The sequence below is a fragment of the Herpailurus yagouaroundi genome, unplaced genomic scaffold (assembly GCF_014898765.1).
Source record: "Herpailurus yagouaroundi ecotype Mexico unplaced genomic scaffold, PumYag 195, whole genome shotgun sequence".
In the NCBI taxonomy this organism is placed as follows: domain Eukaryota; kingdom Metazoa; phylum Chordata; class Mammalia; order Carnivora; family Felidae; genus Herpailurus; species Herpailurus yagouaroundi.
In genome coordinates this window covers 2297059-2309705 of record NW_024412426.1, presented here as the reverse complement: position 1 = coordinate 2309705, position 12647 = coordinate 2297059, and the positions used below count along the sequence as shown (strand labels likewise).

Below are 12647 nucleotides of genomic sequence, written 5' to 3'. Positions count from 1 at the left end.
CGGCCCGGCGGCCCGGTCGACGGTGGACGCTGGTGCGCGGCGGGCGAGGGTCCCGGCAGGTCCCGCCGCCGCGACTGGGGCGCCGCGCCGCCGTCGCTGCAGACGGTTATGGTAATGAGCGGCTCTGTCTAGCGAGGAGCGTGTGAAACCCGTCAATCCTGTTTGCCATTTCCCCGTGGATTTCCGAGGAGAGGTTCTGCAGGATGCCCCCAGGGTGAGAGAGGGAACATGACAAGCGCGCCCGCTCTCCCGCCCTCCCTCTGCTCCCGCCGCCGCCGCCGCCGCCGCTCCTCAGGCAGCACACGGGGCGCCTTCCCCTCACCCCCACCCCAGCCCGCCCCCTGCCTCCTTCCCTCCTTCCCGCCCTCCCTCCTCCCTCTCCTCCCCTCTCTCCCCTCCCCTCCCGGTGCCCGGGGACACGCGGGCCCAGCTCCAGCCCGCAGCCCAGACCCCACGCGCTCCCCGGCTCCCGCCCTAGCCCTGGGGGCCCGGCTCCAGCCGGATAACGTATTCACTCTGCAACCTTCTGAGATGTCTTCTCTTTTTTTTTTAATTTGGTTTGGTTCTGTTGTTGTTGTGTGTGCGTGTGATTTAAAAAAAAAAAAAAAAATCTGTGCCTTTCCCACCCTTTGAAAAGACTTTCTTCTCCTTTGCCACGGCAAACGGAGATGAGAAACAGATGTCTTTGCAGGACCAAGCAGTTATTCTCCCCTCGCCGCCCGCCCCCGCCCGTTCCCCTCCGGAGCTGCATATGTATAAAAAAGCAACATGGGTCCTACTGCAACTTGAATTGGCAACTCTTTCTGGGTGGGGAGCCTCGAGGGAATACCTCCAGGAAATAAAAAAGTAATAAAGGACGTTGTCCTTGGTCAAGGGAATGTAATTTAAGCCCCGGAATCACATTATTCTGCAAATAGTAATTTTCCCCTGTATTAGTCTCAATTGGAGTTTGTTTTTTGAAACATTAATTCATAACTTCTGTCTAGGGACTCCTCCATAGTCGAGATGGGTCATTTCAGGTGTAATGAACACAGAGGCTTGGAAGGCATAGACCTAATAAAATCCGGGGGAAGGCACCTGCACAAAAGTGTTACAAAGACTATAATGTTTGTTTACTGCTACTATGCCAGATGTGCTAAATATAACACTTCTTTAAAACAGTGATCCTCCGACTGTGAAAAACCAAACCTCTTGCTGCCTGGCTCCCTAGGAATCAAGGAGAGGCACAGACTGAAAATCAGAGAGGGAAGGAGTAAGATCAAGGACGACGATTAGCATCTGCAAATTGAACTCTATCTAATTTGCATGTTTATTTCTTAGAATTGTAATTAAATTTGTGTAATAAATGTTTTCCATTTCATTTGTACACTTAAAATTTGGGTGACTGACATGCAGTTAAGTGAATTTCTTTTCTTTTTTAAACAAATGTAGTTTATTCAATAAAGCGGCAAACAAATATTAGACATAATTAGAACTAATCTACTTTGAAGGTATTTTTGTTGAACTTTGTACACTTAAAGTCTCTCAGAGGTTTTAAGGGTATTAGGAAGCTGAGAGAAGGCAATTATGCTGAAAACAGCCTAACTCCACAGATTTCCAGGAGCATGATTTCATTTTTTCCAAAAAGACATTTCAGGGTTGCATGCCTAAAGTTGGGAGTTGGGCAGCCATCTTGGCTTTATTCTGAACCATATTAAAACCATATTAAATTGCATTGGCTCTGAGCACCTAGGTGGCTCAGTCAGTTAAGCGTCTGACTTCAGCCCACGTCAGGATCTCACCGCTCAAGAGATCTCATGAGTTCGACCCTTGCATTGGGCTCTGTGCTGACAGCCCAGAGCCTGGGGCCTGCTTCGGGGTCTTTCTGTCTTTCTCTCACTTTGCCCCTCCCCCACTCATGCTCTGTCTCTGTCTCTCCCTCTCAAACATATACACTGAAAAGTTTTATAAAAATTGCATCCGCTCACAGAGGACACTGGCCATTATGAGAATAATTGTAAAGGTGAGGGGGCCCCTGGGTGGCTCAGTCGGTTAAACATCTGACTCTGGATTTCGACTCAGGTCATGATCTCACGGTTCCTGAGTTCGAACCCTGCACTGGGCTCTGTGCTGACAGTGTGGAGTCTGCTTGGGATTCTCTCCCTCTCTCTGTCCCTCCCCTGCTCATGCTCTCTTTTCTTTTTTTTTTTTTTTCTCCCTTAAAAAAAAAAAAGAATTGTAAAGATGCCATTTTGTGCAATCATTGGGTGTTGCATGCCCAGCTTATGGGCAGAATATAATTTTCATTCGGGTAGAGGGAAGAGGGCAAGGAAACGCACAGGGCATTTAAAGCAGTGTGAGTACTTGAAAATCTGTATCAGTACCTACAACTGGTTAGTGTCTAACTCAAATGAAGAACTAAATGTGAGGGCTTGGAGGCATGGCTTATTATTGTTTTTATCTTCCTATATTAAAGTTTTATAGCATTTAAAGGACTGTGGGGAAATCCCCACATACACTTGGCTCTGTCAAAATACATAAAACCAAAAGGAGCAAATTAAGCATAAAATTGAGAAATAACATGAGACTAAGTATCAGCATGGGTTGCTTTGGCATCTTCTGGAGCTTTGGCTCTGAGAAATGAGCCTTCTGGGAAATTGGCATTGCCCTTGGGTGGGGAGGGCTCTTGGCTTTAATGTTACAACAAAATGACCTCACAACACAAGTATGAAATCATTGTACTTCACAGCACCCTCCTGGTTTTGAGTATGAACTTGATCGTGTCCTGTTCAGATATGTTAGGTTAGCATGTTTTACTAAACAGCTTTCCCTGCCCTAATTTTTAATCTCAAGCTTAATGTTTTCTGAGATTCAATGCCCAACTGTTGACAACATGAACTAATGTCTACAAGCAGAAAAGTCAGTCAAACCTCCATGGAAGGAGAAATATCACTTAAAAGTTTAAAGTGAGTTTCTTGTTGAAGATGGCAAAATGAGAAGATCCTGAACTGACCACCTCCCACAGACACAAGGAATCCACAGCTAAGTGTGGAACAATCTCCTCTGAAAAGAAATCTAAAAACTGGTGGAGTAACTCCTTTGCATGGGGCCAAAGAAGAGGGAAACCATATCGAAGTGGTAGACCAGAAGCCCCATCCCTGGTACAGTGACCCACAGTCAGGAGGGAACTCAACCCAGAGCTTCTGCCGGAGGGTTGAAGTGTTTGTGCTGCACATCAGGCCTGAGTGGGGAAGGAGCAGAGAGAGTGGGAGCGAGAAAATCCCACGCAGACTCCATGCTCAGCAAAGCACGGATGCGGGGCTTGATCTCATGGTTCATGAGCTCATGACCTGAGCAGAAATCAAGAGTCAGACACTTACCGACTGAGCCATCCGGATGCCCTCATCCCAGCTTCTAAGGCTGGTGTCTGAGAGATGACCCCTAAAACGTCTGGCTCATTGCCACCAGACCTAGTTGGCCATGGTGATCTGAGAAGCAGCTCTTAAAGGGCCATTGCACAGACTCACTCACCCCAGGGCCCAAGGCAGAAGCAACCCTTTGAAAAACAGCCAGACTGTATGCGAGTGGGACACATTTCCTAATTTTAAAGCATTGATCTGGGGGGGGAAGGGGCCTGCTGAGATATTGTCCAGGGTTGGAAGCTGGTGGGTTCCACCTTCTTCCTCTCCTTCTGCCTTGCTAAAGCTTGTCACTGCCACTTGTCTTCCCCTTTCCCATGGGTGCCGTCTTTATGCTCCAGCCAGCGGGCACCATTTTGCATGATCTCCCTCTGCCTTGCTAAAGCTGGCGAGCACCATCACTTTTCCCTTCTTTCTTTCCCTGTTTTCATTTTTCTTCTTCCTCCCTCTGTAATTCTTTTCCTTTTCCCCTTTTCTTTCCTTTTCTTCCTTTCCTTTAGCAGGTGCTGTCTTCTCACTCCCCCTACGCTTTGCTCCAGCCAGTGAGCACCCTCTTTACGCTCTCCCTCTTGCTGCACTTACAGAGCCCCAGTATCTCCCGGAGGGGAGCTTCTACATCTGGTGCTCCAGTTTTACATTTGGTACCCCAGTTGTTGTGGCTACCACCCGGAGAATGGCCATTGATTGCCTGGTCCTGGTGGCCCAGGGGTCTTGCATTCTTGGGTCCCATGGGGCTGCAGCAATTGGAGTGAGAGTTCCTGGCAGACTATCATTCCCAGCACACTGCACGAATTGTAGATAGAAACACTCCCAGTCTTTCTTAGCAAGAGGCCTATTTAAGCAAATAGGTCACAAGAACTGTGACCTGAGGGGCAGGCTTCTGGTTTGCATACTTACAGTAGCCTATGGAGGTGCCCTCAGGAAACAGAGGCCAGTGGAACACAAACTTTGCCCTCTCCCTCTGCCTCATGCCAGCTTGCTGATATCATCTAGAAAGGAGTTTATACCCTGTCTAGTGCCTTGATTTTTGTGGCTGCTGCCAGGGGACATTTCTCCAGGGCCTGGCTCTGGTGAACAGTGGAGCTTATACTTGCTTCATGTCCCACAGGAATGGAACCAATCAAGAGTTCTTAAACAGCTACCACACCCAGGGCCCAGCAAGAGGCCACAGACCCAGGAGCTCAATCTTTCCATAAAAGAGGCCTATTAGCTCATCATTGTTGTAGCACGAAGGGCAGGCTTCAAATTAAGCACACCTCTAAGGGATGACTATAAATATTTCCCGAGACTTCAGAGATGTGAGCATCATCTTTGCATTCTCCCTCTGCTGTGCTCCAGAGCTCGAGCGTCTCTTGGAGGGAAGCTCGTACACATGTCTGGCACCCCAATTTTTATTACTTGTGCCCTGGTTTTTCTGACTGCTGCTCATGGGATACCCCCGGATTGCTGAGCTCTGGTGGGCAGGGGATTTGCATTCCTGGGTCCCAGGGGATTGTAACAACCAGAAAGACGGTTCTTGGCAGACTTCCACCTCTAGGACACAGCACAGACAGCAGACTGAACCAGACACCCAGTCTTTCTGTGAAGGAAGACTAGTTGCTAGTCCTGGAGCTTTGGCTGTAGGGGCAGGCTTCAGGTTGGGCACGCATCTAGAGACTTTGGAGGTGTTCTTAGGGCACATAGGCCATGGGACGCCATCTTTGTGATTCCCTACTCCCTCACTACAAGTCATTAGTCTCTCCCAGAAAGGAGCTCGTACACTTGTTTGGAGCCCTGATTTTTGTAACTGCTGACCAGGGGATGCCTTCAGATTGCTTGGTTCGGGGGGCCCATGGGGCTTATATGCTTATGGTCCCACAGGCCTGCATACATGGACATTCTTTAAAAGCTGCTGCCCAACAGCCTAGCTTCCAATAAGCCTGAATCTGGATGCTGACTGACACGCTCTCCTTTGGGACACTGACTAGCCTTGGCACCCCCTCAACTACTGGGACCTATTAAAAATAAAATAGGTGGCTTCAAAAATCACAAAGGTTTGGGGTGCCTGGGTGGCTCAGTCCATTAAGTGTCTGACTTTGGCTCAGGTCATGATCTCACGGTTTGTGAATTCAAGCCCCGCATCGGGCTCTATGCTGACAGCTCAGAGCCTGGAACCTGCTTAGGATTCTGTGTCTCCCTCCCTCTCTGCCCTTCCCCCACTCTCTCTCTCTGTCTCTCAAAAATAAATAAACATTAAAAAAAATTTTTTTAAATCTCAAAAGTTTGAGAGACAACCAAGAGCTAGGGCAGGGTTGAACAATGTTTCATCTCTATACGAGGCCAATCCTTCAAGACTAGGAGAGGTGACTGTTTCATCTAATGCATAGAAACCAACATAGTCGAACAAAAAAAAAAAAAAAAGAAAAATATGTTCCAAAAGGTAGATAAAACCTCAGAAAACAAACTTAGTGAAATGGAAATAAGTAATTTACCTGACAAGGAGTTCACAGTAATGGTTATAAAGATGTTCACTGGGGCGCCTGGGTGGCGCAGTCGGTTAAGCGTCCGACTTCAGCCAGGTCACGATCTCGCGGTCCGTGAGTTTGAGCCCCGCGTCGGGCTCTGGGCTGATGGCTCAGAGCCTGGAGCCTGTTTCCGATTCTGTGTCTCCCTCTCTCTCTGCCCCTCCCCCGTTCATGCTCTGTCTCTCTCTGTCCCAAAAATAATAAATAAACGTTAAAAAAAAAAAAAAAAAGATGTTCACTGAACTCAAGAAAAGAATGTATGAACACAGTGAGAACTTCAGCAAAAAGATAGAAAATATAAGAAAGTTCCAAAAAAGAAGTCACAGAACTGAAAATACAATAACTGAACTAAATACACTGGAAGGATTCAACAGGAGACTAGATGAAGCAGAAGAAAGGACCAATGAACTTAAAGATGGCAGAGGAACGGACCCAAATAGTGTAACAAAAAGAAAAAATGAAAAAAAAGGTGAAGATAGCTTAAGGGATCTATGGGACAACATCAGGGGGACTAATATTCACATTGTAGGGGTCCAAGAAGGAGAGAGAGAAAGAAGTGGGAAACGTATTTGAAGAACTAACGGCTGAAAATTTTTCTAACCTGGATAAGGAAACAGACATTAAGATCCAGGAAACCAAAAAAAGATGAAACCAAAGAGACCTGCACCAAGACACATTACAATTAAAATATCAAAATTAAATAGGAGAGAATCTCAAAAGCAGCAAGAGGAAAACATCTTGCTATATACAAGGGAACCCCCATAGGACTATCAGCAGGTTTTTTTAGCTAGAACTTCACAGGCCAGAAGGGAGTGGCACAATATATTTAAAGTGCTGAAAGAAAAACATTTCCAACCAAAAATGCACTACCCAGGAGTATTATTATTCAGAATTTAAGGAGGGATAAAGAGTTTTCCAGACAAGCAAAAGCTAAGGGAGTTTATCACCACTAAATCAGAAAAGAAATGTTAAGGGACTTCTTTAAGTTGAAGAAAAGGGGGTGCTAATTAATAACAAGAAAACATATGAAAGTATGAATTTCACTGTAAAGGTAAATATATAGGAAAGATAGTGGATTAGACACATATCAAGCTAGTTAGAGGTTAAAATAGAAGACAAAACTAGTAATAACTGTAGCTACAATAATTACTTAAGGGATATATAAGATAAAAGGATGTAAAATATGACATCAGAAACAAAATCATGGGAGGCTACGTAGTAAAAATGTATGACTTTAGAATGCATCTGGGCCTAGTGATATGCAGTAAGATCCACTCTCATGAGGCTGGACAGTGAGCTGCAGCTCCCAATCAGCCATGTTATCATGAGGGTAAACAACTGACATATTTACAACCATTCTGTACCCAACCACCTTTTATACAGTAGTCAATCAATTACATAAACTATGCAACATTTTATTATAAAATCAGCTTTGTGTTAGATGATTTTGCCCAACTGTAGGCTAATGGAAGTGTTCTGAACATGTTTAAGGTAGGCTAGGCTAAGCTATGATATTTGGTAGGTTAGGTGTATGAAATGCATTTTCAATTAACAATACTTTCAACTTCATATTGGGTTATTGAGATGTAACCCTATTATAATTTGAGAAAGATCTATACACTGTTATGAGTCTAAGTGAAGCAAAAAAACTATAGTAGATACACAGAAGATAATGAGAAAGGAATCTAAGCATAACACTAAAGAAAATCATCAAACCACAAAGGAAGAGATCAAGAGAAGAAGAAAGGAAGAGAGAAACTACAAAACAGCCAGAAATCAACAAAATGCAATAAGTACAAACCTATCAAAAAGTACTTTAAATGTAAATGGACTAAATTCTCCAGTCAAAAGACATGGAGTAGCTGAATGGATAAAAAACCAAACTCATCTATATGCTGCCTATAAGAAACTTCAGATCTAAAGACACACACAGACTGAAAGTGAACAGATGGAAAAATAAATCCCATGCAATGAAAACCAAAAGAAAGCTGGGGTAGCTGAATTTACATCAGACTAAATAGACTTTAAAGCAAAGACAACAAGAAACAAAAAGAAGGGCATTACGTAATGATAAAGAGATCAATCCAACAAAGGATGTAATAATTGTAAATATCTATGTAAACAAAAGAGCACCTAAATATATAAATTAGTCTTAACATACCTAAAGGGAGAAATAAGCAGCAATACAATAATAGTAAGGAAATTTAATACCCCACTTACATCAATGGATAGATCATCCAGCCAGAAAATCAGTAAGGAAACATTGGTTTTAAATGACACATTAGACCAGAGAGACTTAACAGATACATACAGAATATTCTATCCAAAAGTAGCAGAATACACAGTCTTCTCAAGTGCACATGGAACATTCTCCATGATAGAACATATGTTAAGCCACAAAACAAGCCTGACAAATTTAAGAAGATTAAAATCATATCAAGTATCTTTTCTGACCACAATGGTTTGAAGCTAGGGGGTTTCTCAGTTATAAGAAGAAAATTGGAAAATTCACAAATATGTAAAGAATAAACAACATGCTATTGAAAAACCAGTGGGTCAATAAAGAAATCAAAAGCAAAATCAAAAAGTACCTTGTGACAAATGAAAACGAAATTACAACATACCAGAATGTATAGGAAGAGAGGCAATTTCACAGCGATAAATGCTTACCTCAAAAAATAAGAAAAATATCAAATCAACAAGCTACCTTTATATCTACCTCAAGAAACTAGAAAAAGAAGAACAAATGGAGCCCAAAGATGGAAGAAAAGAAATAACAAAAGACCAGAGCAAAAATAAATGAAATAGAGACAAAAAGACAATAAAAAAGATCAATGAAACCAAGAGCTGTTTCTTTGAAAAGATAAAAAAGAAAAAAAAAAAAAAAAGACAAACATTTTGCTAGATTCACCAAGAAAAAAAGAGAGAGGGCCCAAATAAATAAAATCAGAAATGAAAAGGAGACATTACAATTGATACCACAGAAATACAAAGGATCAAAAGAGACTACTATGAAAAATGTATGCCAACAAATTGGACAACCTAGAAGAAATGGATAAATTCCTAGAAACTTACAATCTTCCAAGACTAAATCATGAAGAATTAGAAAATGTGGATGTACCAATTACTATTAAGGAGATTGAATCAGTAATTTAAAAACTCCCTACAAATAAAAAAAGTCCTGGACCAGATGGCTTCATCAGTGAATTATACCACACATTCAAAGGATTAACATAAGGGGTGCCTGGGTGGCTCAGTCGGTTGGGCGTCTGACTTCAGCTCAGGTCATGATCTCATGGTTTGTGAGTTTGAGCCCCATGTTGGGCTCTGTGCTGACAGCTTAGAGCCTGGAACCTGCTTCAGATTCTGTGTCTCCCTCTGTCTTTGCCCCTCCCCTGCTCATGCTCTGTCTCTCTCTCAAAAAAGTAAACAAAAAAATTTTTAAAACAACCAAAGAACTAACATAAATCTTTCTCAAACTGTACTGAAAAATAAGAGGAAAAAACACTTACAAACCCATTTTACAAGGCCAGTATTACCCTGATACCAAAACCACACAAGGACACCACAAGAAAGGAAAATTACAAGTCAATATTCCTGATGAGCATAGATGAAAAAAGTCCTCAACAAAATATCAGTAAACAAAATTCAACAATGCAATAAATGGATCATACATCATGATCAAATGAGGTTTATTCCAGGGATGCAAGGATGGTTCAATATCCACAAATCAATCAACATGATACACCACATTAACAAAATGAAGGATGAAATCATATGATCATTTCAATAGATGCAAAAAAGCATTTGAGACATCCATTTATGACAAAAATTATTAACAAAATGGGTATAGAGTGAATGTACCTCAATGCAGTATAAGACCATATATGAGAAGCCCATTGATAACATCATACTCTAAGATCAGGAACAACACAAGGATGCTCATTCTCACCAATTTATTCAACATAGAATTGGAAATCCTAGCCACAGCAATTAGGTAAGTAAAAGAAAGAAAAGACATCCAAATTGGAAAGGAAGAAGTAAAACTCACTATTTGTAGATGACATGATATTATATATAGAAAACCTCAAAGATGTCACGAAAAAATTATGGGAATTAATAAATGAATTCAGTAAAGTTGAAGGATAATCAACATACAGAAATTGGGCACATTTCTATGCACTAATAACAAACTATCAGAAAGAGAAATTAAGAAAACAATCTGATTTATAACTGCACGAAAAGGAATAAAATACTTAGGAATAAATGTAGCCAAAGAGGTGAAAGATCACTGAAAACTATAAGATATTGATAAAGGAAACTGAAGAACACCCAAATTAATGGAAAGATATTCTGTGCTCATGGATTGGAAGAATCAATATTGTTATAATGTCCGTACTACCCAAAGGAATGAACAGATTCAATGCAATCCTTATCAAAATTCCAGTGGCATTTTTAAAATAGAACTGAAGCAAACAATTCTAAAATTCATATGGAACTACAAAAGAACCGAAATAGTCAAAACAATCTTGAGAAAGAACAAAGCTGGAGGCACCATGTTCCCTGATTTCAAACTATATTACAAAGCTATAGTAATCAAAACAGTATGGTATTGGCATTAAAAACAGACACATAGATTAATGGAACAGAATAGAGGGCCCAGAAATAAACCCACACATATATAGTCAATTAATTTACAACAAAGGAGCCAAGAATATACAATGTAGAAAGTAGTCTTTTTAATAAATGATTTTGGAAAAATAGGACAGCAAAATGCAAAAGAATGAAACTGGATCACTATCTTACACCATATACAAAAATTAATTGAATATGGATTAAGTATTTGAATGTAAGACCTGAAACCATAAATTTCTAGAAGAAAACATAGGTGGCAATCTCCTTTACATTGGTCTTGGCAATGATTTTTTTGGATTTGATACCAAGAGCAGAGGCAACAAAAGCAAAAATCAACAAGTGGGACTACCTCAAATTAAAAAGCTTCTTCAAAGCAAAAGAAACCATCAACAAAATGAAAGGCAACCTACTGAATGGAAGAAATTATTTGCAAATCCTATACCTGATAAGGGATTAATATCCAAAATATATAAAGAACTCCTACAACTCAATAGCAAAAAACAGTTTGATTAAAATATGGACAGAGGGTCTGAAGAGACATTTTTCCAAAGAAGACATACAAATGGCTAATGCGTACATGAAACACCACTCATCACTAATAATCAGGGAAATGCAAATCAAAACCACAATGAGATGTCACCTCACACTTGTTAGAATGACTTATCAGAAAGACAAGAAATAAAAAGTATTGGCAAGAATGTGGAGAAAAGGGAACCCTTGTACAATGCTGGTGTACATGTAAATTAGTGCAGCCACTATGAAAAAGAGTATGGTGATTCCTCAAAAAAAAAAAATTAAAAAATAGGACTACTATATGATCCAGCAATTCCATTTCTGGGTATTTATCCAAAGAAAATGAAAATATTAACTTGAAAAGATATAGACACACCATGTTCATTGCAGCATTATTTCTAATAGCCAAGATGTGGAAACAATGTAAGTGCACATGAATGGATAAATGGATTAAAAAAACTGTGACACAGGGGTACCTGGCTGGCTCAGTGGGTAGAGTATGCAATTCTTCATCTTAGGGTCATGAATTCAAGCATCCATGTTGTGTGTAGAGATTACTTAACATAAACAAACAAACAAACAAACAAAACTGTTATAAATCTCCACATCTATTTAGGAAAAAGCCTGGATATACACACATACTGGAATATTATTCAGACAAAAAGATGAAATCTTGCCATTCACAACAATATGGATGAATCTTGATTTTATGATAACTAAAATAAATCAGAGAGAGAAAGAGAGATACTGTGTGATCTCATTTATATGTGGAATAAGAAAAAAAAAACAATCTCATAGATGTAGAGAACTGATTGGTGGTTGTCAGAATTAGGGGCTGGGGGTGGGTGAAATGGGTAAAGGGAATCAAAGTATGCAAACTTCCAGTTATAAAATAAAAAGTCATGGGGAAGTAATGTACAGCATAGTGACTATAGTTAATAACAATGCATTACATATTTGAAAGTTGCTTGGAGAGTAAATCTTAAAGGTTCTCATCTATAAGAAAAACATTTCTGTAATTATGTATGGTGACAGATATTAACTAGACTTATTGTGGTGATCATTTCATAATATATACAAATATCAGATTATTATGTTGTACACCTGAAAGCAATGTAATGTTGTATGTCAGTAATACCTCAATAAAAAATAAATAAAAATAAAAATTTTAAGTGAGTAAGTGGTGGCTATGGCATAAGGAAAGAACTAACTATAAATCAATAATGAAATATTTGAAATGAGTAAATGCAATTTATGAGTTGCAATATCCAACCCAAAAACTATGATGTCATTAATTTTTAGATATATGTGTATGAAGTTCCAAGACAGAAATCGGATTATAAACCTTAAGATATCTTGAACTGCAAATTCACTGAAGACAGTGAACAGAGTCAACAGAGTGCCAGACTTAAAACTACTGAAACCCATTCATGAAAACTTTTTGTCATTTTTTTTAAGTTTATTTATTTTGAGAGAGAGAGAGAGAGAGAGAGAGAGAGAGAGAGAGAGAGAGCATGAGCAGGGGAGAGGAGCAGAGAAAGGGACAGAGAATCTCAAGCAGGCCCTGTGCTGTCAGCCCTGATGTGGGGTTCAATTC

The 12647-nt window shown here is 40.5% G+C and overlaps 1 long non-coding RNA gene across 1 annotated transcript; it reads left to right on the top strand.

Moving 5' to 3' along the window:
- Positions 1–6: 6 nt before the first annotated feature.
- On the top strand, positions 7–1668 carry LOC121011733 (uncharacterized). The gene is made up of 2 exons (XR_005781729.1): positions 7–214; positions 1162–1668. It is a non-coding gene; the product is annotated as an uncharacterized LOC121011733 (long non-coding RNA).
- The last annotated feature ends 10979 nt before the right edge of the window (positions 1669–12647 follow it).